Source organism: Lissotriton vulgaris, chromosome 10 (assembly GCF_964263255.1).
Source record: "Lissotriton vulgaris chromosome 10, aLisVul1.2, whole genome shotgun sequence".
Taxonomy (NCBI): Eukaryota; Metazoa; Chordata; class Amphibia; order Caudata; family Salamandridae; genus Lissotriton; species Lissotriton vulgaris.
Window position 1 is genome coordinate 536,272,714 of NC_141698.1, and position 18,334 is coordinate 536,291,047.

General features: G+C 47.2%; 33 non-coding genes across 33 annotated transcripts; all 33 read left to right on the forward strand.

Moving 5' to 3' along the window:
• The first annotated feature begins 361 nt into the window (after positions 1-361).
• TRNAP-AGG (transfer RNA proline (anticodon AGG)) lies at positions 362-433 on the forward strand. The gene has a single exon. It is a non-coding gene; the product is annotated as a tRNA-Pro (tRNA).
• Positions 434-818: 385 nt separating this feature from the next.
• TRNAV-AAC (transfer RNA valine (anticodon AAC)) lies at positions 819-891 on the forward strand. The gene has a single exon. It is a non-coding gene; the product is annotated as a tRNA-Val (tRNA).
• Positions 892-1,184: 293 nt separating this feature from the next.
• Positions 1,185-1,296, forward strand: TRNAL-CAA (transfer RNA leucine (anticodon CAA)). Its single transcript has 2 exons — positions 1,185-1,222; positions 1,251-1,296. It is a non-coding gene; the product is annotated as a tRNA-Leu (tRNA).
• A 932-nt stretch (positions 1,297-2,228) lies between these two features.
• Positions 2,229-2,300, forward strand: TRNAP-CGG (transfer RNA proline (anticodon CGG)). The gene has a single exon. It is a non-coding gene; the product is annotated as a tRNA-Pro (tRNA).
• A 385-nt stretch (positions 2,301-2,685) lies between these two features.
• On the forward strand, positions 2,686-2,758 carry TRNAV-UAC (transfer RNA valine (anticodon UAC)). Its single transcript has one exon. It is a non-coding gene; the product is annotated as a tRNA-Val (tRNA).
• A 405-nt stretch (positions 2,759-3,163) lies between these two features.
• TRNAP-AGG (transfer RNA proline (anticodon AGG)) lies at positions 3,164-3,235 on the forward strand. The gene has a single exon. It is a non-coding gene; the product is annotated as a tRNA-Pro (tRNA).
• A 381-nt stretch (positions 3,236-3,616) lies between these two features.
• On the forward strand, positions 3,617-3,689 carry TRNAV-AAC (transfer RNA valine (anticodon AAC)). Its single transcript has one exon. It is a non-coding gene; the product is annotated as a tRNA-Val (tRNA).
• A 293-nt stretch (positions 3,690-3,982) lies between these two features.
• TRNAL-CAA (transfer RNA leucine (anticodon CAA)) lies at positions 3,983-4,094 on the forward strand. The gene is made up of 2 exons: positions 3,983-4,020; positions 4,049-4,094. It is a non-coding gene; the product is annotated as a tRNA-Leu (tRNA).
• Positions 4,095-5,026: 932 nt separating this feature from the next.
• Positions 5,027-5,098, forward strand: TRNAP-CGG (transfer RNA proline (anticodon CGG)). Its single transcript has one exon. It is a non-coding gene; the product is annotated as a tRNA-Pro (tRNA).
• A 385-nt stretch (positions 5,099-5,483) lies between these two features.
• Positions 5,484-5,556, forward strand: TRNAV-UAC (transfer RNA valine (anticodon UAC)). The gene has a single exon. It is a non-coding gene; the product is annotated as a tRNA-Val (tRNA).
• A 405-nt stretch (positions 5,557-5,961) lies between these two features.
• On the forward strand, positions 5,962-6,033 carry TRNAP-AGG (transfer RNA proline (anticodon AGG)). The gene has a single exon. It is a non-coding gene; the product is annotated as a tRNA-Pro (tRNA).
• Positions 6,034-6,414: 381 nt separating this feature from the next.
• On the forward strand, positions 6,415-6,487 carry TRNAV-AAC (transfer RNA valine (anticodon AAC)). Its single transcript has one exon. It is a non-coding gene; the product is annotated as a tRNA-Val (tRNA).
• A 293-nt stretch (positions 6,488-6,780) lies between these two features.
• On the forward strand, positions 6,781-6,892 carry TRNAL-CAA (transfer RNA leucine (anticodon CAA)). Its single transcript has 2 exons — positions 6,781-6,818; positions 6,847-6,892. It is a non-coding gene; the product is annotated as a tRNA-Leu (tRNA).
• A 932-nt stretch (positions 6,893-7,824) lies between these two features.
• TRNAP-CGG (transfer RNA proline (anticodon CGG)) lies at positions 7,825-7,896 on the forward strand. Its single transcript has one exon. It is a non-coding gene; the product is annotated as a tRNA-Pro (tRNA).
• Positions 7,897-8,281: 385 nt separating this feature from the next.
• Positions 8,282-8,354, forward strand: TRNAV-UAC (transfer RNA valine (anticodon UAC)). Its single transcript has one exon. It is a non-coding gene; the product is annotated as a tRNA-Val (tRNA).
• Positions 8,355-8,759: 405 nt separating this feature from the next.
• Positions 8,760-8,831, forward strand: TRNAP-AGG (transfer RNA proline (anticodon AGG)). Its single transcript has one exon. It is a non-coding gene; the product is annotated as a tRNA-Pro (tRNA).
• Positions 8,832-9,212: 381 nt separating this feature from the next.
• On the forward strand, positions 9,213-9,285 carry TRNAV-AAC (transfer RNA valine (anticodon AAC)). Its single transcript has one exon. It is a non-coding gene; the product is annotated as a tRNA-Val (tRNA).
• Positions 9,286-9,578: 293 nt separating this feature from the next.
• On the forward strand, positions 9,579-9,690 carry TRNAL-CAA (transfer RNA leucine (anticodon CAA)). Its single transcript has 2 exons — positions 9,579-9,616; positions 9,645-9,690. It is a non-coding gene; the product is annotated as a tRNA-Leu (tRNA).
• A 922-nt stretch (positions 9,691-10,612) lies between these two features.
• TRNAP-CGG (transfer RNA proline (anticodon CGG)) lies at positions 10,613-10,684 on the forward strand. Its single transcript has one exon. It is a non-coding gene; the product is annotated as a tRNA-Pro (tRNA).
• A 385-nt stretch (positions 10,685-11,069) lies between these two features.
• On the forward strand, positions 11,070-11,142 carry TRNAV-UAC (transfer RNA valine (anticodon UAC)). Its single transcript has one exon. It is a non-coding gene; the product is annotated as a tRNA-Val (tRNA).
• Positions 11,143-11,547: 405 nt separating this feature from the next.
• On the forward strand, positions 11,548-11,619 carry TRNAP-AGG (transfer RNA proline (anticodon AGG)). The gene has a single exon. It is a non-coding gene; the product is annotated as a tRNA-Pro (tRNA).
• Positions 11,620-12,004: 385 nt separating this feature from the next.
• TRNAV-AAC (transfer RNA valine (anticodon AAC)) lies at positions 12,005-12,077 on the forward strand. The gene has a single exon. It is a non-coding gene; the product is annotated as a tRNA-Val (tRNA).
• A 293-nt stretch (positions 12,078-12,370) lies between these two features.
• Positions 12,371-12,482, forward strand: TRNAL-CAA (transfer RNA leucine (anticodon CAA)). The gene is made up of 2 exons: positions 12,371-12,408; positions 12,437-12,482. It is a non-coding gene; the product is annotated as a tRNA-Leu (tRNA).
• Positions 12,483-13,414: 932 nt separating this feature from the next.
• On the forward strand, positions 13,415-13,486 carry TRNAP-CGG (transfer RNA proline (anticodon CGG)). Its single transcript has one exon. It is a non-coding gene; the product is annotated as a tRNA-Pro (tRNA).
• A 385-nt stretch (positions 13,487-13,871) lies between these two features.
• Positions 13,872-13,944, forward strand: TRNAV-UAC (transfer RNA valine (anticodon UAC)). The gene has a single exon. It is a non-coding gene; the product is annotated as a tRNA-Val (tRNA).
• Positions 13,945-14,349: 405 nt separating this feature from the next.
• TRNAP-AGG (transfer RNA proline (anticodon AGG)) lies at positions 14,350-14,421 on the forward strand. The gene has a single exon. It is a non-coding gene; the product is annotated as a tRNA-Pro (tRNA).
• Positions 14,422-14,802: 381 nt separating this feature from the next.
• Positions 14,803-14,875, forward strand: TRNAV-AAC (transfer RNA valine (anticodon AAC)). The gene has a single exon. It is a non-coding gene; the product is annotated as a tRNA-Val (tRNA).
• A 293-nt stretch (positions 14,876-15,168) lies between these two features.
• On the forward strand, positions 15,169-15,280 carry TRNAL-CAA (transfer RNA leucine (anticodon CAA)). The gene is made up of 2 exons: positions 15,169-15,206; positions 15,235-15,280. It is a non-coding gene; the product is annotated as a tRNA-Leu (tRNA).
• A 932-nt stretch (positions 15,281-16,212) lies between these two features.
• Positions 16,213-16,284, forward strand: TRNAP-CGG (transfer RNA proline (anticodon CGG)). The gene has a single exon. It is a non-coding gene; the product is annotated as a tRNA-Pro (tRNA).
• A 385-nt stretch (positions 16,285-16,669) lies between these two features.
• TRNAV-UAC (transfer RNA valine (anticodon UAC)) lies at positions 16,670-16,742 on the forward strand. The gene has a single exon. It is a non-coding gene; the product is annotated as a tRNA-Val (tRNA).
• A 405-nt stretch (positions 16,743-17,147) lies between these two features.
• Positions 17,148-17,219, forward strand: TRNAP-AGG (transfer RNA proline (anticodon AGG)). The gene has a single exon. It is a non-coding gene; the product is annotated as a tRNA-Pro (tRNA).
• Positions 17,220-17,600: 381 nt separating this feature from the next.
• On the forward strand, positions 17,601-17,673 carry TRNAV-AAC (transfer RNA valine (anticodon AAC)). Its single transcript has one exon. It is a non-coding gene; the product is annotated as a tRNA-Val (tRNA).
• Positions 17,674-17,966: 293 nt separating this feature from the next.
• Positions 17,967-18,078, forward strand: TRNAL-CAA (transfer RNA leucine (anticodon CAA)). Its single transcript has 2 exons — positions 17,967-18,004; positions 18,033-18,078. It is a non-coding gene; the product is annotated as a tRNA-Leu (tRNA).
• Positions 18,079-18,334: the final 256 nt, after the last annotated feature.

The following is an 18,334-nucleotide window of genomic DNA, read 5'->3' on the forward strand; positions in this document are numbered from 1 at the left end:
ATAGAAAAGCTGAGATAATAGAGGCTGTCTATTCCTCACCAGCCTGACATAGTGTGCTCCAGAGATCTCAGTGACAGCTCGAAAAGAGAAGTGACGATAGCTTGCGCCATTCGCTTGCTCGCACTTTGCTCTGTAGGGTGGGCCTACTTCATGAAAGCAAGGCATGAGAGAAGAAATGCTTCTCTTGTCCTCACCACGAGCAGACACTTAAAGCAAACAAACTGTCTGAAGGACAGAGGCTTTTTAATTTCTTGTTTGATGACGGTCATGGAAAAGACAGCAATCATATTGCAGAACAGAGCAGCATGTACTGGCTAGCTGCCACTAACCCCTGGAGCCGTGTCAGAGGTGACTCTTGCGTGGCTCGTTGGTCTAGGGGTATGATTCTCGCTTAGGGTGCGAGAGGTCCCGGGTTCAAATCCCGGACGAGCCCTTTTTAGAGGTAAACATACAAACCCTACTAAAAAAGCACTATGCCTGACTATTTCTCGTTATACTGGGTGCATTGTTGCACAACATATTTCTAACCTCAGAAGAAAAATGGATCACCATGCTTTATCTGCCTACCTGCTTAGTCTCAGTGTGTCCCAGGTGATGCTTTCCCAAGCTGTACTCGCTGGCATTTAGGCATCAGATATTTGCCTGTCGATGCCTGCACAAGTGAGTTTTGAATACGTCTAATTGCAAGCATGTTGGATGATATCTCTGAGGTTTTCACACTTGTTCTGCACATTCTGAGCCGCTGCTGATACAGCAGAATAGAAGTAGGGTGAAGACTTGAGAGAAACTTTCCTCTAACAGTAGAAAGCACCAAGGTAGTTTCTGTAGTGTAGTGGTCATCACGTTCGCCTAACACGCGAAAGGTCCCCGGTTCGAGACGGGGCAGAAACACTGTGCATTGGATGCTTTTTTTGTGCACACTCTAAAACCTTATTATCTCAATGCAAGTTTAAGAAGAGGTGGTCTTTGAACACAGTGAGCCGCGAGAATTTTTTTTTACCTTTGCAGACGAAACAAAGTTATCTCCATCGATCATCTGGGGGTTGTTCTTGGGCCTATTTTTATTTTGTGTGAGCTATGTTGTATTGTTGGGGCCTTTACACCTGTGACATTTCTGTGAACGTTGTAAGTGGAAACGTTGGCAGGTGCAGACAGAAAAGTCAGAACTAAGCACACCCTGAGCCGTCAGGATGGCCGAGTGGTCTAAGGCGCCAGACTCAAGAGAGCTTGATCTTCAGTGATGCTGAGCCTTCTGGTCTCCTCATGGAGGCGTGGGTTCAAATCCCACTTCTGACAGGTCCCTTTTACACCCTTAAGTCTTCCTAATTTTTGCAGTGCATTCCCCACACACACCACAATATTTGCGGGAACCTGTAGTAAATAAAGAGAAATCCACCAGGCTGGGCCCTCAATCACAATTCCATGTATTTCTGAAAGTGACACCTCAGGCACACCTTCCATTACATTTGCAATCCATCACAGTAACTGCCTTGCTGGGTTTCGAAATAAGCAGTTGATCCCATCATTTGTTGTGAGGCTCTCCTGCCACCTTTTTGGCAGAGAAGGCACTGTCCCTGCAACAACACAGGCAGACATGTTCAACAGGGCTTCCTGGTTATGTGGGAGGAGCAGATTGCCAATGGTCCCCCCTTGAAAATTCTAATTTACATAAGGAAGACAGAGAGGTAGCTGGTAGTAGGCACTACACACGGACATTGCACTCCCTCTTGTGATTTGCAGCCAATTCTAGATTGAGGCAGGAGGAAAGGAGGAGACTCGCCCAACAATGGCCATACTGGGAAGTCAGCCACTCTGGGTCTCCCAGGTGAATGTTTCAGGCCTGTGAGCCACTCATATAAATCTCGCCTGATCGAGCCTGATCGAGCGCTGAGCGAGCGCGTTTGAATCCAAATATCAAACACCTCTTTCTCAGGCGCAAGAAATGGTGGGCCCTTCATTGCTTCTGGTGTGGAAGTCTATGGAGCAAGGGTCCAGGACTTGCAGAGGAGTACAAGTGCCAGAAAGTGCTTGCTGTTCTCATCTGTGCCTTTTTACTGCTCACTGGCCGATAGGAGATTGGCTGCCCCCTTCCTTGCTGGAGTGAAAAAACAACAACTTGAGAGAAAACATGACTTTGTGTGGCTCACTTATAGGGAGACGAGCCAAATAGCCCTGCTGTTTTCTGAAAGACGCTTCAGTAATTGTTCAAAATGTCTCCTGGCCACTCAGGCTCGTTGGTCTAGGGGTATGATTCTCGCTTCGGGTGCGAGAGGTCCCGGGTTCAAATCCCGGACGAGCCCATCCTGTGGAAGTTTTCAGGCTGCTTGTTATATAGGAGCCTTTCTTCTTTTCAATGCTATAAGACGCTGTGTATGTCGAGAAGGTTCCTTACCCTGCACGCTATTTTCCACTTTTGACATGATAAAGGAGTGCAGGACTTCCTTGCAACTGCTTTTCTGGGCTGGACCAGCAGTGTAGGAACATTACATGCAAAGAGTTTTTCTAGTGTCATTTCAGGATATGGTTTCAAAATCGCCTCTTGGGGAAAAAAGTGGTCCTCATTCCTGTCTTCCAAAGAAAGAGAGACCGGGTAAGGAGAGCCCAACTTTGAGCTTCAAGGACGTTGGCCCTTAGTCTGTGCGTTCCAACCCAATACACGCCAACAAGATTCCTGAGGTAGTGTCTGTTTCTGTAGTGTAGTGGTTATCACGTTCGCCTTACACGCGAAAGGTCCCTGGTTCGAGACCGGGCAGAAATGCAGCTTGCTGTTTTTCACAGTGTTTGCATTTACTGGCTCACTTTATAGAAAAGCTGAGATAATAGAGGCTGTCTATTCCTCACCAGCCTGACGTAGTGTGCTCCAGAGATCTCAGTGACAGCTCGAAAAGAGAAGTGACGATAGCTTGCGCCATTCGCTTGCTCGCACTTTGCTCTGTAGGGTGGGCCTACTTCATGAAAGCAAGGCATGAGAGAAGAAATGCTTCTCTTGTCCTCACCACGAGCAGACACTTAAAGCAAACAAACTGTCTGAAGGACATAGGCTTTTTAATTTCTTGTTTGATGACGGTCATGGAAAAGACAGCAATCATATTGCAGAACAGAGCAGCATGTACTGGCTAGCTGCCACTAACCCCTGGAGCCGTGTCAGAGGTGACTCTTGCGTGGCTCGTTGGTCTAGGGGTATGATTCTCGCTTAGGGTGCGAGAGCTCCCGGGTTCAAATCCCGGACGAGCCCTTTTTAGAGGTAAACATACAAACCCTACTAAAAAAGCACTATGACTATTTCTCGTTATACTGGGTGCATTGTTGCACAACATATTTCTAACCTCAGAAGAAAAATGGATCACCATGCTTTATCTGCCTACCTGCTTAGTCTCAGTGTGTCCCAGGTCATGCTTTCCCAAGCTGTACTCGCTGGCATTTAGGCATCAGATATTTGCCTGTCGATGCCTGCACAAGTGAGTTTTGAATACGTCTAATTGCAAGCATGTTGGATGATATCTCTGAGGTTTTCACACTTGTTCTGCACATTCTGAGCCGCTGCTGATACAGCAGAATAGAAGTAGGGTGAAGACTTGAGAGAAACTTTCCTCTAACAATAGAAAGCACCAAGGTAGTTTCTGTAGTGTAGTGGTCATCACGTTCGCCTAACACGCGAAAGGTCCCCGGTTCGAGACGGGGCAGAAACACTGTGCATTGGATGCTTTTTTTGTGCACACTCTAAAACCTTATTATCTCAATGCAAGTTTAAGAAGAGGTGGTCTTTGAACACAGTGAGCCGCGAGAATTTTTTTTTACCTTTGCAGACGAAACAAAGTTATCTCCATCGATCATCTGGGGGTTGTTCTTGGGCCTATTTTTATTTTGTGTGAGCTATGTTGTATTGTTGGGGCCTTTACACCTGTGACATTTCTGTGAACGTTGTAAGTGGAAACGTTGGCAGGTGCAGACAGAAAAGTCAGAACTAAGCACACCCTGAGCCGTCAGGATGGCCGAGTGGTCTAAGGCGCCAGACTCAAGAGAGCTTGATCTTCAGTGATGCTGAGCCTTCTGGTCTCCTCATGGAGGCGTGGGTTCAAATCCCACTTCTGACAGGTCCCTTTTACACCCTTAAGTCTTCCTAATTTTTGCAGTGCATTCCCCACACACACCACAATATTTGCGGGAACCTGTAGTAAATAAAGAGAAATCCACCAGGCTGGGCCCTCAATCACAATTCCATGTATTTCTGAAAGTGACACCTCAGGCACACCTTCCATTACATTTGCAATCCATCACAGTAACTGCCTTGCTGGGTTTCGAAATAAGCAGTTGATCCCATCATTTGTTGTGAGGCTCTCCTGCCACCTTTTTGGCAGAGAAGGCACTGTCCCTGCAACAACACAGGCAGACATGTTCAACAGGGCTTCCTGGTTATGTGGGAGGAGCAGATTGCCAATGGTCCCCCCTTGAAAATTCTAATTTACATAAGGAAGACAGAGAGGTAGCTGGTAGTAGGCACTACACACGGACATTGCACTCCCTCTTGTGATTTGCAGCCAATTCTAGATTGAGGCAGGAGGAAAGGAGGAGACTCGCCCAACAATGGCCATACTGGGAAGTCAGCCACTCTGGGTCTCCCAGGTGAATGTTTCAGGCCTGTGAGCCACTCATATAAATCTCGCCTGATCGAGCCTGATCGAGCGCTGAGCGAGCGCGTTTGAATCCAAATATCAAACACCTCTTTCTCAGGCGCAAGAAATGGTGGGCCCTTCATTGCTTCTGGTGTGGAAGTCTATGGAGCAAGGGTCCAGGACTTGCAGAGGAGTACAAGTGCCAGAAAGTGCTTGCTGTTCTCATCTGTGCCTTTTTACTGCTCACTGGCCGATAGGAGATTGGCTGCCCCCTTCCTTGCTGGAGTGAAAAAACAACAACTTGAGAGAAAACATGACTTTGTGTGGCTCACTTATAGGGAGACGAGCCAAATAGCCCTGCTGTTTTCTGAAAGACGCTTCAGTAATTGTTCAAAATGTCTCCTGGCCACTCAGGCTCGTTGGTCTAGGGGTATGATTCTCGCTTCGGGTGCGAGAGGTCCCGGGTTCAAATCCCGGACGAGCCCATCCTGTGGAAGTTTTCAGGCTGCTTGTCCTATAGGAGCCTTTCTTCTTTTCAATGCTATAAGACGCTGTGTATGTCGAGAAGGTTCCTTACCCTGCACGCTATTTTCCACTTTTGACATGATAAAGGAGTGCAGGACTTCCTTGCAACTGCTTTTCTGGGCTGGACCAGCAGTGTAGGAACATTACATGCAAAGAGTTTTTCTAGTGTCATTTCAGGATATGGTTTCAAAATCGCCTCTTGGGGAAAAAAGTGGTCCTCATTCCTGTCTTCCAAAGAAAGAGAGACCGGGTAAGGAGAGCCCAACTTTGAGCTTCAAGGACGTTGGCCCTTAGTCTGTGCGTTCCAACCCAATACACGCCAACAAGATTCCTGAGGTAGTGTCTGTTTCTGTAGTGTAGTGGTTATCACGTTCGCCTTACACGCGAAAGGTCCCTGGTTCGAGACCGGGCAGAAATGCAGCTTGCTGTTTTTCACAGTGTTTGCATTTACTGGCTCACTTTATAGAAAAGCTGAGATAATAGAGGCTGTCTATTCCTCACCAGCCTGACGTAGTGTGCTCCAGAGATCTCAGTGTCAGCTCGAAAAGAGAAGTGACGATAGCTTGCGCCATTCGCTTGCTCGCACTTTGCTCTGTAGGGTGGGCCTACTTCATGAAAGCAAGGCATGAGAGAAGAAATGCTTCTCTTGTCCTCACCACGAGCAGACACTTAAAGCAAACAAACTGTCTGAAGGACAGAGGCTTTTTAATTTCTTGTTTGATGACGGTCATGGAAAAGACAGCAATCATATTGCAGAACAGAGCAGCATGTACTGGCTAGCTGCCACTAACCCCTGGAGCCGTGTCAGAGGTGACTCTTGCGTGGCTCGTTGGTCTAGGGGTATGATTCTCGCTTAGGGTGCGAGAGGTCCCGGGTTCAAATCCCGGACGAGCCCTTTTTAGAGGTAAACATACAAACCCTACTAAAAAAGCACTATGACTATTTCTCGTTATACTGGGTGCATTGTTGCACAACATATTTCTAACCTCAGAAGAAAAATGGATCACCATGCTTTATCTGCCTACCTGCTTAGTCTCAGTGTGTCCCAGGTGATGCTTTCCCAAGCTGTACTCGCTGGCATTTAGGCATCAGATATTTGCCTGTCGATGCCTGCACAAGTGAGTTTTGAATACGTCTAATTGCAAGCATGTTGGATGATATCTCTGAGGTTTTCACACTTGTTCTGCATATTCTGAGCTGCTGCTGATACAACAGAATAGAAGTAGGGTGAAGACTTGAGAGAAACTTTCCTCTAACAGTAGAAAGCACCAAGGTAGTTTCTGTAGTGTAGTGGTCATCACGTTCGCCTAACACGCGAAAGGTCCCCGGTTCGAGACGGGGCAGAAACACTGTGCATTGGATGCTTTTTTTGTGCACACTCTAAAACCTTATTATCTCAATGCAAGTTTAAGAAGAGGTGGTCTTTGAACACAGTGAGCCGCGAGAATTTTTTTTTACCTTTGCAGACGAAACAAAGTTATCTCCATCGATCATCTGGGGGTTGTTCTTGGGCCTATTTTTATTTTGTGTGAGCTATGTTGTATTGTTGGGGCCTTTACACCTGTGACATTTCTGTGAACGTTGTAAGTGGAAACGTTGGCAGGTGCAGACAGAAAAGTCAGAACTAAGCACACCCTGAGCCGTCAGGATGGCCGAGTGGTCTAAGGCGCCAGACTCAAGAGAGCTTGATCTTCAGTGATGCTGAGCCTTCTGGTCTCCTCATGGAGGCGTGGGTTCAAATCCCACTTCTGACAGGTCCCTTTTACACCCTTAAGTCTTCCTAATTTTTGCAGTGCATTCCCCACACACACCACAATATTTGCGGGAACCTGTAGTAAATAAAGAGAAATCCACCAGGCTGGGCCCTCAATCACAATTCCATGTATTTCTGAAAGTGACACCGCAGGCACACCTTCCATTACATTTGCAATCCATCACAGTAACTGCCTTGCTGGGTTTCGAAATAAGCAGTTGATCCCATCATTTGTTGTGAGGCTCTCCTGCCACCTTTTGGGCAGAGAAGGCACTGTCCCTGCAACAACACAGGCAGACATGTTCAACAGGGCTTCCTGGTTATGTGGGAGGAGCAGATTGCCAATGGTCCCCCCTTGAAAATTCTAATTTACATAAGGAAGACAGAGAGGTAGCTGGTAGTAGGCACTACACACGGACATTGCACTCCCTCTTGTGATTTGCAGCCAATTCTAGATTGAGGCAGGAGGAAAGGAGGAGACTCGCCCAACAATGGCCATACTGGGAAGTCAGCCACTCTGGGTCTCCCAGGTGAATGTTTCAGGCCTGTGAGCCACTCATATAAATCTCGCCTGATCGAGCCTGATCGAGCGCTGAGCGAGCGCGTTTGAATCCAAATATCAAACACCTCTTTCTCAGGCGCAAGAAATGGTGGGCCCTTCATTGCTTCTGGTGTGGAAGTCTATGGAGCAAGGGTCCAGGACTTGCAGAGGAGTACAAGTGCCAGAAAGTGCTTGCTGTTCTCATCTGTGCCTTTTTACTGCTCACTGGCCGATAGGAGATTGGCTGCCCCCTTCCTTGCTGGAGTGAAAAAACAACAACTTGAGAGAAAACATGACTTTGTGTGGCTCACTTATAGGGAGACGAGCCAAATAGCCCTGCTGTTTTCTGAAAGACGCTTCAGTAATTGTTCAAAATGTCTCCTGGCCACTCAGGCTCGTTGGTCTAGGGGTATGATTCTCGCTTCGGGTGCGAGAGGTCCCGGGTTCAAATCCCGGACGAGCCCATCCTGTGGAAGTTTTCAGGCTGCTTGTCCTATAGGAGCCTTTCTTCTTTTCAATGCTATAAGACGCTGTGTATGTCGAGAAGGTTCCTTACCCTGCACGCTATTTTCCACTTTTGACATGATAAAGGAGTGCAGGACTTCCTTGCAACTGCTTTTCTGGGCTGGACCAGCAGTGTAGGAACATTACATGCAAAGAGTTTTTCTAGTGTCATTTCAGGATATGGTTTCAAAATCGCCTCTTGGGGAAAAAAGTGGTCCTCATTCCTGTCTTCCAAAGAAAGAGAGACCGGGTAAGGAGAGCCCAACTTTGAGCTTCAAGGACGTTGGCCCTTAGTCTGTGCGTTCCAACCCAATACACGCCAACAAGATTCCTGAGGTAGTGTCTGTTTCTGTAGTGTAGTGGTTATCACGTTCGCCTTACACGCGAAAGGTCCCTGGTTCGAGACCGGGCAGAAATGCAGCTTGCTGTTTTTCACAGTGTTTGCATTTACTGGCTCACTTTATAGAAAAGCTGAGATAATAGAGGCTGTCTATTCCTCACCAGCCTGACGTAGTGTGCTCCAGAGATCTCAGTGTCAGCTCGAAAAGAGAAGTGACGATAGCTTGCGCCATTCGCTTGCTCGCACTTTGCTCTGTAGGGTGGGCCTACTTCATGAAAGCAAGGCATGAGAGAAGAAATGCTTCTCTTGTCCTCACCACGAGCAGACACTTAAAGCAAACAAACTGTCTGAAGGACAGAGGCTTTTTAATTTCTTGTTTGATGACGGTCATGGAAAAGACAGCAATCATATTGCAGAACAGAGCAGCATGTACTGGCTAGCTGCCACTAACCCCTGGAGCCGTGTCAGAGGTGACTCTTGCGTGGCTCGTTGGTCTAGGGGTATGATTCTCGCTTAGGGTGCGAGAGGTCCCGGGTTCAAATCCCGGACGAGCCCTTTTTAGAGGTAAACATACAAACCCTACTAAAAAAGCACTATGACTATTTCTCGTTATACTGGGTGCATTGTTGCACAACATATTTCTAACCTCAGAAGAAAAATGGATCACCATGCTTTATCTGCCTACCTGCTTAGTCTCAGTGTGTCCCAGGTGATGCTTTCCCAAGCTGTACTCGCTGGCATTTAGGCATCAGATATTTGCCTGTCGATGCCTGCACAAGTGAGTTTTGAATACGTCTAATTGCAAGCATGTTGGATGATATCTCTGAGGTTTTCACACTTGTTCTGCATATTCTGAGCTGCTGCTGATACAACAGAATAGAAGTAGGGTGAAGACTTGAGAGAAACTTTCCTCTAACAGTAGAAAGCACCAAGGTAGTTTCTGTAGTGTAGTGGTCATCACGTTCGCCTAACACGCGAAAGGTCCCCGGTTCGAGACGGGGCAGAAACACTGTGCATTGGATGCTTTTTTTGTGCACACTCTAAAACCTTATTATCTCAATGCAAGTTTAAGAAGAGGTGGTCTTTGAACACAGTGAGCCGCGAGAATTTTTTTTTACCTTTGCAGACGAAACAAAGTTATCTCCATCGATCATCTGGGGGTTGTTCTTGGGCCTATTTTTATTTTGTGTGAGCTATGTTGTATTGTTGGGGCCTTTACACCTGTGACATTTCTGTGAACGTTGTAAGTGGAAACGTTGGCAGGTGCAGACAGAAAAGTCAGAACTAAGCACACCCTGAGCCGTCAGGATGGCCGAGTGGTCTAAGGCGCCAGACTCAAGAGAGCTTGATCTTCAGTGATGCTGAGCCTTCTGGTCTCCTCATGGAGGCGTGGGTTCAAATCCCACTTCTGACAGGTCCCTTTTACACCCTTAAGTCTTCCTAATTTTTGCAGTGCATTCCCCACACACACCACAATATTTGCGGGAACCTGTAGTAAATAAAGAGAAATCCACCAGGCTGGGCCCTCAATCACAATTCCATGTATTTCTGAAAGTGACACCGCAGGCACACCTTCCATTACATTTGCAATCCATCACAGTAACTGCCTTGCTGGGTTTCGAAATAAGCAGTTGATCCCATCATTTGTTGTGAGGCTCTCCTGCCACCTTTTGGGCAGAGAAGGCACTGTCCCTGCAACAACACAGGCAGACATGTTCAACAGGGCTTCCTGGTTATGTGGGAGGAGCAGATTGCCAATGGTCCCCCCTTGAAAATTCTAATTTACATAAGGAAGACAGAGAGGTAGCTGGTAGTAGGCACTACACACGGACATTGCACTCCCTCTTGTGATTTGCAGCCAATTCTAGATTGAGGCAGGAGGAAAGGAGGAGACTCGCCCAACAATGGCCATACTGGGAAGTCAGCCACTCTGGGTCTCCCAGGTGAATGTTTCAGGCCTGTGAGCCACTCATATAAATCTCGCCTGATCGAGCGCTGAGCGGGCGCGTTTGAATCCAAATATCAAACACCTCTTTCTCAGGCGCAAGAAATGGTGGGCCCTTCATTGCTTCTGGTGTGGAAGTCTATGGAGCAAGGGTCCAGGACTTGCAGAGGAGTACAAGTGCCAGAAAGTGCTTGCTGTTCTCATCTGTGCCTTTTTACTGCTCACTGGCCGATAGGAGATTGGCTGCCCCCTTCCTTGCTGGAGTGAAAAAACAACAACTTGAGAGAAAACATGACTTTGTGTGGCTCACTTATAGGGAGACGAGCCAAATAGCCCTGCTGTTTTCTGAAAGACGCTTCAGTAATTGTTCAAAATGTCTCCTGGCCACTCAGGCTCGTTGGTCTAGGGGTATGATTCTCGCTTCGGGTGCGAGAGGTCCCGGGTTCAAATCCCGGACGAGCCCATCCTGTGGAAGTTTTCAGGCTGCTTGTCATATAGGAGCCTTTCTTCTTTTCAATGCTATAAGACGCTGTGTATGTCGAGAAGGTTCCTTACCCTGCACGCTATTTTCCACTTTTGACATGATAAAGGAGTGCAGGACTTCCTTGCAACTGCTTTTCTGGGCTGGACCAGCAGTGTAGGAACATTACATGCAAAGAGTTTTTCTAGTGTCATTTCAGGATATGGTTTCAAAATCGCCTCTTGGGGAAAAAAGTGGTCCTCATTCCTGTCTTCCAAAGAAAGAGAGACCGGGTAAGGAGAGCCCAACTTTGAGCTTCAAGGACGTTGGCCCTTAGTCTGTGCGTTCCAACCCAATACACGCCAACAAGATTCCTGAGGTAGTGTCTGTTTCTGTAGTGTAGTGGTTATCACGTTCGCCTTACACGCGAAAGGTCCCTGGTTCGAGACCGGGCAGAAATGCAGCTTGCTGTTTTTCACAGTGTTTGCATTTACTGGCTCACTTTATAGAAAAGCTGAGATAATAGAGGCTGTCTATTCCTCACCAGCCTGACATAGTGTGCTCCAGAGATCTCAGTGACAGCTCGAAAAGAGAAGTGACGATAGCTTGCGCCATTCGCTTGCTCGCACTTTGCTCTGTAGGGTGGGCCTACTTCATGAAAGCAAGGCATGAGAGAAGAAATGCTTCTCTTGTCCTCACCACGAGCAGACACTTAAAGCAAACAAACTGTCTGAAGGACAGAGGCTTTTTAATTTCTTGTTTGATGACGGTCATGGAAAAGACAGCAATCATATTGCAGAACAGAGCAGCATGTACTGGCTAGCTGCCACTAACCCCTGGAGCCGTGTCAGAGGTGACTCTTGCGTGGCTCGTTGGTCTAGGGGTATGATTCTCGCTTAGGGTGCGAGAGGTCCCGGGTTCAAATCCCGGACGAGCCCTTTTTAGAGGTAAACATACAAACCCTACTAAAAAAGCACTATGCCTGACTATTTCTCGTTATACTGGGTGCATTGTTGCACAACATATTTCTAACCTCAGAAGAAAAATGGATCACCATGCTTTATCTGCCTACCTGCTTAGTCTCAGTGTGTCCCAGGTGATGCTTTCCCAAGCTGTACTCGCTGGCATTTAGGCATCAGATATTTGCCTGTCGATGCCTGCACAAGTGAGTTTTGAATACGTCTAATTGCAAGCATGTTGGATGATATCTCTGAGGTTTTCACACTTGTTCTGCACATTCTGAGCCGCTGCTGATACAGCAGAATAGAAGTAGGGTGAAGACTTGAGAGAAACTTTCCTCTAACAGTAGAAAGCACCAAGGTAGTTTCTGTAGTGTAGTGGTCATCACGTTCGCCTAACACGCGAAAGGTCCCCGGTTCGAGACGGGGCAGAAACACTGTGCATTGGATGCTTTTTTTGTGCACACTCTAAAACCTTATTATCTCAATGCAAGTTTAAGAAGAGGTGGTCTTTGAACACAGTGAGCCGCGAGAATTTTTTTTTACCTTTGCAGACGAAACAAAGTTATCTCCATCGATCATCTGGGGGTTGTTCTTGGGCCTATTTTTATTTTGTGTGAGCTATGTTGTATTGTTGGGGCCTTTACACCTGTGACATTTCTGTGAACGTTGTAAGTGGAAACGTTGGCAGGTGCAGACAGAAAAGTCAGAACTAAGCACACCCTGAGCCGTCAGGATGGCCGAGTGGTCTAAGGCGCCAGACTCAAGAGAGCTTGATCTTCAGTGATGCTGAGCCTTCTGGTCTCCTCATGGAGGCGTGGGTTCAAATCCCACTTCTGACAGGTCCCTTTTACACCCTTAAGTCTTCCTAATTTTTGCAGTGCATTCCCCACACACACCACAATATTTGCGGGAACCTGTAGTAAATAAAGAGAAATCCACCAGGCTGGGCCCTCAATCACAATTCCATGTATTTCTGAAAGTGACACCTCAGGCACACCTTCCATTACATTTGCAATCCATCACAGTAACTGCCTTGCTGGGTTTCGAAATAAGCAGTTGATCCCATCATTTGTTGTGAGGCTCTCCTGCCACCTTTTTGGCAGAGAAGGCACTGTCCCTGCAACAACACAGGCAGACATGTTCAACAGGGCTTCCTGGTTATGTGGGAGGAGCAGATTGCCAATGGTCCCCCCTTGAAAATTCTAATTTACATAAGGAAGACAGAGAGGTAGCTGGTAGTAGGCACTACACACGGACATTGCACTCCCTCTTGTGATTTGCAGCCAATTCTAGATTGAGGCAGGAGGAAAGGAGGAGACTCGCCCAACAATGGCCATACTGGGAAGTCAGCCACTCTGGGTCTCCCAGGTGAATGTTTCAGGCCTGTGAGCCACTCATATAAATCTCGCCTGATCGAGCCTGATCGAGCGCTGAGCGAGCGCGTTTGAATCCAAATATCAAACACCTCTTTCTCAGGCGCAAGAAATGGTGGGCCCTTCATTGCTTCTGGTGTGGAAGTCTATGGAGCAAGGGTCCAGGACTTGCAGAGGAGTACAAGTGCCAGAAAGTGCTTGCTGTTCTCATCTGTGCCTTTTTACTGCTCACTGGCCGATAGGAGATTGGCTGCCCCCTTCCTTGCTGGAGTGAAAAAACAACAACTTGAGAGAAAACATGACTTTGTGTGGCTCACTTATAGGGAGACGAGCCAAATAGCCCTGCTGTTTTCTGAAAGACGCTTCAGTAATTGTTCAAAATGTCTCCTGGCCACTCAGGCTCGTTGGTCTAGGGGTATGATTCTCGCTTCGGGTGCGAGAGGTCCCGGGTTCAAATCCCGGACGAGCCCATCCTGTGGAAGTTTTCAGGCTGCTTGTTATATAGGAGCCTTTCTTCTTTTCAATGCTATAAGACGCTGTGTATGTCGAGAAGGTTCCTTACCCTGCACGCTATTTTCCACTTTTGACATGATAAAGGAGTGCAGGACTTCCTTGCAACTGCTTTTCTGGGCTGGACCAGCAGTGTAGGAACATTACATGCAAAGAGTTTTTCTAGTGTCATTTCAGGATATGGTTTCAAAATCGCCTCTTGGGGAAAAAAGTGGTCCTCATTCCTGTCTTCCAAAGAAAGAGAGACCGGGTAAGGAGAGCCCAACTTTGAGCTTCAAGGACGTTGGCCCTTAGTCTGTGCGTTCCAACCCAATACACGCCAACAAGATTCCTGAGGTAGTGTCTGTTTCTGTAGTGTAGTGGTTATCACGTTCGCCTTACACGCGAAAGGTCCCTGGTTCGAGACCGGGCAGAAATGCAGCTTGCTGTTTTTCACAGTGTTTGCATTTACTGGCTCACTTTATAGAAAAGCTGAGATAATAGAGGCTGTCTATTCCTCACCAGCCTGACGTAGTGTGCTCCAGAGATCTCAGTGACAGCTCGAAAAGAGAAGTGACGATAGCTTGCGCCATTCGCTTGCTCGCACTTTGCTCTGTAGGGTGGGCCTACTTCATGAAAGCAAGGCATGAGAGAAGAAATGCTTCTCTTGTCCTCACCACGAGCAGACACTTAAAGCAAACAAACTGTCTGAAGGACATAGGCTTTTTAATTTCTTGTTTGATGACGGTCATGGAAAAGACAGCAATCATATTGCAGAACAGAGCAGCATGTACTGGCTAGCTGCCACTAACCCCTGGAGCCGTGTCAGAGGTGACTCTTGCGTGGCTCGTTGGTCTAGGGGTATGATTCTCGCTTAGGGTGCGAGAGCTCCCGGGTTCAAATCCCGGACGAGCCCTTTTTAGAGGTAAACATACAAACCCTACTAAAAAAGCACTATGACTATTTCTCGTTATACTGGGTGCATTGTTGCACAACATATTTCTAACCTCAGAAGAAAAATGGATCACCATGCTTTATCTGCCTACCTGCTTAGTCTCAGTGTGTCCCAGGTCATGCTTTCCCAAGCTGTACTCGCTGGCATTTAGGCATCAGATATTTGCCTGTCGATGCCTGCACAAGTGAGTTTTGAATACGTCTAATTGCAAGCATGTTGGATGATATCTCTGAGGTTTTCACACTTGTTCTGCACATTCTGAGCCGCTGCTGATACAGCAGAATAGAAGTAGGGTGAAGACTTGAGAGAAACTTTCCTCTAACAATAGAAAGCACCAAGGTAGTTTCTGTAGTGTAGTGGTCATCACGTTCGCCTAACACGCGAAAGGTCCCCGGTTCGAGACGGGGCAGAAACACTGTGCATTGGATGCTTTTTTTGTGCACACTCTAAAACCTTATTATCTCAATGCAAGTTTAAGAAGAGGTGGTCTTTGAACACAGTGAGCCGCGAGAATTTTTTTTTACCTTTGCAGACGAAACAAAGTTATCTCCATCGATCATCTGGGGGTTGTTCTTGGGCCTATTTTTATTTTGTGTGAGCTATGTTGTATTGTTGGGGCCTTTACACCTGTGACATTTCTGTGAACGTTGTAAGTGGAAACGTTGGCAGGTGCAGACAGAAAAGTCAGAACTAAGCACACCCTGAGCCGTCAGGATGGCCGAGTGGTCTAAGGCGCCAGACTCAAGAGAGCTTGATCTTCAGTGATGCTGAGCCTTCTGGTCTCCTCATGGAGGCGTGGGTTCAAATCCCACTTCTGACAGGTCCCTTTTACACCCTTAAGTCTTCCTAATTTTTGCAGTGCATTCCCCACACACACCACAATATTTGCGGGAACCTGTAGTAAATAAAGAGAAATCCACCAGGCTGGGCCCTCAATCACAATTCCATGTATTTCTGAAAGTGACACCTCAGGCACACCTTCCATTACATTTGCAATCCATCACAGTAACTGCCTTGCTGGGTTTCGAAATAAGCAGTTGATCCCATCATTTGTTGTGAGGCTCTCCTGCCACCTTTTTGGCAGAGAAGGCACTGTCCCTGCAACAACACAGGCAGACATGTTCAACAGGGCTTCCTGGTTATGTGGGAGGAGCAGATTGCCAATGGTCCCCCCTTGAAAATTCTAATTTACATAAGGAAGACAGAGAGGTAGCTGGTAGTAGGCACTACACACGGACATTGCACTCCCTCTTGTGATTTGCAGCCAATTCTAGATTGAGGCAGGAGGAAAGGAGGAGACTCGCCCAACAATGGCCATACTGGGAAGTCAGCCACTCTGGGTCTCCCAGGTGAATGTTTCAGGCCTGTGAGCCACTCATATAAATCTCGCCTGATCGAGCCTGATCGAGCGCTGAGCGAGCGCGTTTGAATCCAAATATCAAACACCTCTTTCTCAGGCGCAAGAAATGGTGGGCCCTTCATTGCTTCTGGTGTGGAAGTCTATGGAGCAAGGGTCCAGGACTTGCAGAGGAGTACAAGTGCCAGAAAGTGCTTGCTGTTCTCATCTGTGCCTTTTTACTGCTCACTGGCCGATAGGAGATTGGCTGCCCCCTTCCTTGCTGGAGTGAAAAAACAACAACTTGAGAGAAAACATGACTTTGTGTGGCTCACTTATAGGGAGACGAGCCAAATAGCCCTGCTGTTTTCTGAAAGACGCTTCAGTAATTGTTCAAAATGTCTCCTGGCCACTCAGGCTCGTTGGTCTAGGGGTATGATTCTCGCTTCGGGTGCGAGAGGTCCCGGGTTCAAATCCCGGACGAGCCCATCCTGTGGAAGTTTTCAGGCTGCTTGTCCTATAGGAGCCTTTCTTCTTTTCAATGCTATAAGACGCTGTGTATGTCGAGAAGGTTCCTTACCCTGCACGCTATTTTCCACTTTTGACATGATAAAGGAGTGCAGGACTTCCTTGCAACTGCTTTTCTGGGCTGGACCAGCAGTGTAGGAACATTACATGCAAAGAGTTTTTCTAGTGTCATTTCAGGATATGGTTTCAAAATCGCCTCTTGGGGAAAAAAGTGGTCCTCATTCCTGTCTTCCAAAGAAAGAGAGACCGGGTAAGGAGAGCCCAACTTTGAGCTTCAAGGACGTTGGCCCTTAGTCTGTGCGTTCCAACCCAATACACGCCAACAAGATTCCTGAGGTAGTGTCTGTTTCTGTAGTGTAGTGGTTATCACGTTCGCCTTACACGCGAAAGGTCCCTGGTTCGAGACCGGGCAGAAATGCAGCTTGCTGTTTTTCACAGTGTTTGCATTTACTGGCTCACTTTATAGAAAAGCTGAGATAATAGAGGCTGTCTATTCCTCACCAGCCTGACGTAGTGTGCTCCAGAGATCTCAGTGTCAGCTCGAAAAGAGAAGTGACGATAGCTTGCGCCATTCGCTTGCTCGCACTTTGCTCTGTAGGGTGGGCCTACTTCATGAAAGCAAGGCATGAGAGAAGAAATGCTTCTCTTGTCCTCACCACGAGCAGACACTTAAAGCAAACAAACTGTCTGAAGGACAGAGGCTTTTTAATTTCTTGTTTGATGACGGTCATGGAAAAGACAGCAATCATATTGCAGAACAGAGCAGCATGTACTGGCTAGCTGCCACTAACCCCTGGAGCCGTGTCAGAGGTGACTCTTGCGTGGCTCGTTGGTCTAGGGGTATGATTCTCGCTTAGGGTGCGAGAGGTCCCGGGTTCAAATCCCGGACGAGCCCTTTTTAGAGGTAAACATACAAACCCTACTAAAAAAGCACTATGACTATTTCTCGTTATACTGGGTGCATTGTTGCACAACATATTTCTAACCTCAGAAGAAAAATGGATCACCATGCTTTATCTGCCTACCTGCTTAGTCTCAGTGTGTCCCAGGTGATGCTTTCCCAAGCTGTACTCGCTGGCATTTAGGCATCAGATATTTGCCTGTCGATGCCTGCACAAGTGAGTTTTGAATACGTCTAATTGCAAGCATGTTGGATGATATCTCTGAGGTTTTCACACTTGTTCTGCATATTCTGAGCTGCTGCTGATACAACAGAATAGAAGTAGGGTGAAGACTTGAGAGAAACTTTCCTCTAACAGTAGAAAGCACCAAGGTAGTTTCTGTAGTGTAGTGGTCATCACGTTCGCCTAACACGCGAAAGGTCCCCGGTTCGAGACGGGGCAGAAACACTGTGCATTGGATGCTTTTTTTGTGCACACTCTAAAACCTTATTATCTCAATGCAAGTTTAAGAAGAGGTGGTCTTTGAACACAGTGAGCCGCGAGAATTTTTTTTTACCTTTGCAGACGAAACAAAGTTATCTCCATCGATCATCTGGGGGTTGTTCTTGGGCCTATTTTTATTTTGTGTGAGCTATGTTGTATTGTTGGGGCCTTTACACCTGTGACATTTCTGTGAACGTTGTAAGTGGAAACGTTGGCAGGTGCAGACAGAAAAGTCAGAACTAAGCACACCCTGAGCCGTCAGGATGGCCGAGTGGTCTAAGGCGCCAGACTCAAGAGAGCTTGATCTTCAGTGATGCTGAGCCTTCTGGTCTCCTCATGGAGGCGTGGGTTCAAATCCCACTTCTGACAGGTCCCTTTTACACCCTTAAGTCTTCCTAATTTTTGCAGTGCATTCCCCACACACACCACAATATTTGCGGGAACCTGTAGTAAATAAAGAGAAATCCACCAGGCTGGGCCCTCAATCACAATTCCATGTATTTCTGAAAGTGACACCGCAGGCACACCTTCCATTACATTTGCAATCCATCACAGTAACTGCCTTGCTGGGTTTCGAAATAAGCAGTTGATCCCATCATTTGTTGTGAGGCTCTCCTGCCACCTT